The following is a 6,460-nucleotide window of genomic DNA, read 5'->3' as shown; positions in this document are numbered from 1 at the left end:
CTATGTATTTGTACAGATGATTAGAAGCATGTCCCAAGTCGATGAGGTTCGTCTCATTTCAAGATGTGGAAAGTAAGTACAAATTTGTCTGAGTGGTCAAGAGGTACGTACTGATAAAGGTTGTGTTTTGTTCATATAGAAATTTGTGTCCATTTATATATTTTGGTGGAATATATCTGTTCTGTTTTCCTGTATACAGACTATATGGCACACAAGCACTTGAATCAGTCTGTATGATTTTTTTTAAATGTATAGTAAATAAGTTTACAATACATTAAAAAAAAAATCATACAGATTGATTTGAATGCCTGTGATATGGCATGTATAGAGCAGGAGGATAGATCACATAACTGTCTCAGTGATGGACCATATCACATTTATAGACAGAAATTACAATACATTAAAAAAAATCATAGATAGGAGGGTAGATTACATAACTGACTCAGTGATAGGCAATATCACATGATGCATAATCTTAGTCGCTGCAATGAATGACTTACTCCATACAACAAATAACACATGGCTTTTTATTATATATATAGCCAAGTGTGTTCAAGGTCAACATCAAATGCATTCATATTAAAGTACCCCCTCATACAAGCAAAACATGTGGACAACATTCGTTTGCAAGGCGTAGCGGGAGAAAACACATTACAAATCATTGATATCGTAATTCATTCAGATATTTTGTTTAGCTATTAAAAAAAGATCAGTATTTTACTGACAGGATTGTAGTCCAGAGGCTTGGTTATCTGACTGGACATAGTGGTTTCAACAACATGTCAAGCCAGATGGCCAAGTGTCTGGGCAAATGGCATAATTTTAAGTATATTTTACATTAAGTACAAACTTATTAGAATCTGTTAGGATCACTACATACTGTATGTACATGATAGGCCTACAGCTAATACTGGAGAATATAGAAATTCGAATACATCGACAAATTTTTAAAAAATGACAAAACTAAAAATGAATATAAACAAACTCAAAACAGTTGAAGATTATGAGATTCAAGAAGAAATCTCCCGAGGGACTGGTGTCAGTCTAAATACAATGATTTATCTTTACTCATTGTAACCATATTAAAATCTAGCCATTACACCAAAAAACGTACACTTTTAAACAGGTTAATAAAGTATTATTCATTATCAACCAGTTTCAAAGTGTATTTTTTGTATTATATACAGTCCCTTGCTAATTAGAACATCAACAACAAATTCTAGGATTACAATATATGGAGGAAATAGAAGTAAATAAGGGAAAGGACAGAAATTATGGGGGTTTTTTTTAAAGGAGAAATGAGGTTTTAAAAAATTGGGTTTGTGAAGGGGGTCTTTAAAATTCTGATGTCTGAAGGGAGCAACGAATGTTCTTATTACATTGGGGTGGGACTTGAAACTTTTTGAGATTCTTTTGAATAAGGGAGCGCTCAGTTTTTACGCCTGGGGTTGGTAAATCAAGGGGGGCACCTCAATTTGGGACTCAAAGAAGGGGGGATCGCCATTTTTACAAAGTGAATAACATTATTTTCAACAACTGAACAAATAACATTATTTTCAACAACTCAGTGAACGAAATCATGACTGCTGACATCTGACTCCTGTTATCCGAATTCATTCTTTTCCCTTTTGATATAATTGTTATGTTAATTAATTAATTTTTTTGGATAATAAATCAATTTCAATTCAATTCAACTTTTGGTTACTAAAACCATGAATATTTTTGCATGTCCATGCAAGGGCATGAGGCAACAATTCTGGTGTCTATAACAATATTGAATAACATCATCATCAAAAAGTTCCGTCCAGTTCTTGTGTATAATTATTTCAGTATCTTGAATCGATAATTAATATCTAATTATAATACACAGAGAAATACATATATTTAACTCGATCGAATCGCGCTGGAAAACGGTACTCTGTGCTGTGGATAGTCTATCTGCTAGACCTCGGATGTTCTTCCGATACAATACGACACACTATACCGAACATCGCTATCGAGGATGGAACATCCAAGGTCCAGCAAATGTCATCAGGATATAAATAACTGCCAATCAGAGAACCGCATTAGCGACAAGCACAAATAGAGGACAATAGCTAATTTTTCATGCATATTCATCTTAAGGAGGGGCTTGTTAAAATAACCACCAATGCATTAACTGAAATGTGTGAATGACAACGTCTACACACTCATCAAACTCACAATTACCATAAACCGATAAGACATAGTAATGACATAAGTGTGTTTGTCAACACCTGCATGCAGAGATTGAATATATTAAAGTATATATATGCATACATGGCCCAACCCACCGCTTAATGTAATCTTAATGGAATGTCCGGTCTGAAAATGACATTTGCTAGACTGTTCGGGCAAGCCCTCACTGCGAACTTCGTTCGCTTATAGTATCGAAAGAAAGCCGAACGTCTAGCAGCAAGACTATGCTGTGGAGTGCACCGATTGAATAGCGCCCCCAACGGCAGTATGATTTACTTACCTATCTTTTGTTTTCGCGCGATCGAATGATTCGAATCTTGAAAATTCAGTCTCCACGAGCTCAACATTTGCTAAAAAAAAAGAAGGGGTAGGACACTTTGGTGTTCTTATTCGATGCCGCGTCCCACCCTTCAGTATTACTAATTAAGCAAGGGCGTGAGTAGTCCTGCTTGCATACGGATCGAGTAATCCGGGACTCGATTCTGACAATTGTCCCTACTATCAGGGACGTATCATGAAACAGAGGGTGCCCTTCAAGTAACTGAATGTAGAAAGGGGTGTCATTCCACTGTTTACATACTGGAAATGCTGTCATTCCAGTTCCAAAGAATTGGAAATGCTGTCATTCCACTTATGCTATAGAGTGGCGACTGTCATTCCACTGGATTTACAGTGCAGAGGGTGTCATTCAACTAACTGAATGTAGAAAGGGGTGTCATTCCACTGTTTACATACTGGAAATGCTGTCATTCCAGTTCCAAAGCATTGAAAATGCTGTCATTCCACTTATTTTACAGAGTGGCGGCTATCATTCCACTCGTTTTACAGTGCAGAGGGTGTCCTTCAACTAACTGATATGTAGAAAAGGGTGTCATTCCACTGTTTACATACTAGAAATGTTGTCATTCCAGTTCCAAAGCATTGAAAATGCTGTCATTCCACTTAATTTATAGAGTGGCGGCTGTCACAGTGCAGAGGGTGTCATTCGACTATCTGAATATAGAAAGGGGTGTTATAACATTGTTTACATACTGGAAATGCTGTCATTCGTTTTCCGTCATTCGGGCTGTCATTCGCTTTAGGGTCACCCTAGCAATTTACCAGATACACTTAAAATTACTGTAAATGTAACAAGTAAAATTAACTATGCAGTGTGCTGTATTGTGCTTTGAGAATCTAGAGTGCCACGGTCTTTTGCAAGAAGAAGAAGAATGTTTCTTGTCAACAGATGGGGGGGGGGGGGGGTCAGTGTGTTTTTTTATTTGTCAGATGGGGTGGGTTGGTTGGATTGTTTTGTGGATGAATCGCATGCGGGTTACTATTATTAAATACAACACGAACAAGAAGTCACCAGCCTACCCCCGGCCGTAAAAACTGATCGCTCCCAAAGGGCGCTCCGTAACTAAGATTCGTGTATAAAATGTGTGATAGTGAGGCGTAGATTAATATTCAAATATGCAATGGTAGACGTTCTACCTGAAACAAAAACTATTTAAACTATTTTCAAAAAAATATTTAAACCTCACGAAAGGTGCCTCTATATTTACCACGGCTCGGAGATCGTGCGCCGATCCGACACGTCTTCAACTAGTGCTTCCTCAGAGTACGGAGTCTATATACCTAGAGCTATTGCACGCCATTATTTCAGATTCCGATTGAGGAGTTAATTTTTACCTCCCGTAAGGGTACGGGAGGTATTAAAAGGGGAATGTCTGTCTGTCTGTCTGTCTGTCTGTCTGTCTGTCTGTCTGTCTGTCTGTCTGTCTGTCTGTCTGTCTGTCTGTCTCTGTCATCATTTTCTAAAAATCGGCTGTAATGAAATTTGGGATATATAATCTTTAGGGTAATAGCTAGACCTGATTAGGTTTTGAGCCAGATCTGTTAATGTTTAATTAGAGAAATTTGCATATTAATGAAATCAACTAATTACGCAATATCTTAAGACTGCATTCTTCAATTTCAATATAATTTAGTATATTCGTTAAACATAACAACATACATTTGTCCTATAAAATTCGTTGATGTATCTTACAGCGTTAATGAATAATTTGCATAATTAATTATTTTTGGTAATTAGGCTATATCTTAAGAATACATACTTCAAATTCAACATAATTTAGTACATATATTAACCATAAGAAAACACATATGTCCTATCAAGTTTGTTGAGGCACCATACGGTGTTAATGAATAATTTGCATAATTAATGATTTTCGGTTAAGAATACATACTTCAATTCCAATATAATTCAGTACACACATTAACCATAACAATCGCATATGTCCTGTAAAGCTTGTTGGTGTACCTTTCAGTTTTAATGAATAATTTGCATAATTAATGATTCTTGGTAATTAGGCTATATCTTACGACTGCCTTCTTCAATTTCAATACAATTCAGTACATACATTAACCATAACAAATTGTGTATGTTCTATAAAGTTAATTGATTTACCTTACAGTGTTAATGAATAATTTGCATAATTAATTATTTTCGGTAATTAGGCTATATCTTAAGACTGCACTAAGTAGTATCATACACTCTTACATACATTAACCTAAGAAAGCACGCTTGTCCAAAAAACAAAGCCTGTTATCATAGTTTTTTTTAGTTTAATGAGTTGTTTGCAAAATTAGTGATTCCCTTACGGGAGGCATTCAGTTTAAATCTGGTTGTTGTTGATGTGGGGGGTGAAACTTTGGGTCGGCCGGATAATGAAAAAACAGAAAAAAAGAGAGAAAAGGATGACCCTGATAAATTGAAGTACGTCAGACAACAATGTATCCCCTTTAGCTGTCAAAATGTTGACTCGGTGTTTGAAATGTGCAGGATTAGCAATCTTCTTCCGGAGCGGGGTATAACCATAGACAGTAGAGGGGAGAGTCTCCCCTCTATTGTCTATGGTATATACAACTCCTTGTCTTAGTTGCTGCTGAAGTCTTATCAGTATTTGATAGTGTAAGACAAAGGGGGTTTAGAAGGTGTGAATTGGGTTGACCTTTGTAGTTCAAGTAAAACCAGTCCAGCAAAGTCAGAAACCATATGAAGGGGAGCCTCCATGGTCTGAAGAATGAAATGCATGCAGAGTACGGCCGGGAACAAAATAGTTTGCCAAAATTACGAGGATAACTTAATCACGGAAAATAGTTGTGGCGAGTAATATTAAAAATAAGTCATACTACTGCACCATGAATGGAGTAGTGACTGCACAGTAAGGAGGGCACAGCTGTTACCATTCAAAAGAAATGGTAAACATTTCAAAAAAAACGAATTTTACACAGGTCTTCATATGAGCTACATTATAAGACACGTACGCGTCTCGTTGTTCAGCCTATCAGGGCTTGTGGATGTTTCATGGCGAATGTGTACACTTTTATCTCAGTATTATCATCATCTAGCCTGGCAAGGGGTGGGACAATGTGTACTTTATCTTAATCTAGTCTAGCAAGGGTGAGGTGGCCTAATTCTGCTATCCTGTGAACTGAATTGTCGGGCATAAGTACAATAGACACCCGTCCGGTGGAAAGATAAACAACGCGGCTGAACCTTGTTGTTTATCTTTCCATCGATGTCTATTGTATACTTAGTATTTCATGATCATCTGATTTGTTAAATTGTACAGTTGAAGAGTAAAAATATCCAATATACCGAACTTCAGGCTCCTTTACTTAGTTGAAATTTTTGCTATACAATGTGAACATTTTATTGTTGCATATTCAAACAATGCGAATCTCGTTGTATTCAGAATTGAAACCATTTTCAAAAGAAATGCGACACTAACAATTACTGTATAATACAAAATCAAGACAATATAAACTCGTAGTTTATATATACTTCGAGGTAGTTTGAATTGTATTGTATTGTACAAATACTGTGTTGTAAATTAGAACAATGCTGAGCTCATAAATGGATAATCGTAGGGCAACTGTTCTTCTTTCGACATATGGCACACATACTTTATTGGCCATTGAAATTTTTTGATAGTCGAAGCCACGATCGTACGAAGACTGAATTGGAAAACGTGACACTGACAGAAGTTCTATCTATCAACACTTCATAGCAATGGATCACGTGCACCAAGGGTGGTGCGGTTGTGTATAGAAATGGGTGTGAAATGATGCTGCAACGTTGTAACATGTTATAAACTGTGCAGTAAAAGTTTAGAACAGTCAGTCTGAACTTGCAGTCAGGATGAGTAAGATGTCAATTATTCTTCGGCTACGGTACGACACAGAGAATATTTGT

This window comes from Glandiceps talaboti, chromosome 2, assembly GCF_964340395.1.
Source record: "Glandiceps talaboti chromosome 2, keGlaTala1.1, whole genome shotgun sequence".
In the NCBI taxonomy this organism is placed as follows: Eukaryota; Metazoa; Hemichordata; class Enteropneusta; family Spengelidae; genus Glandiceps; species Glandiceps talaboti.
This window is presented reverse-complemented; position numbering follows the sequence as displayed.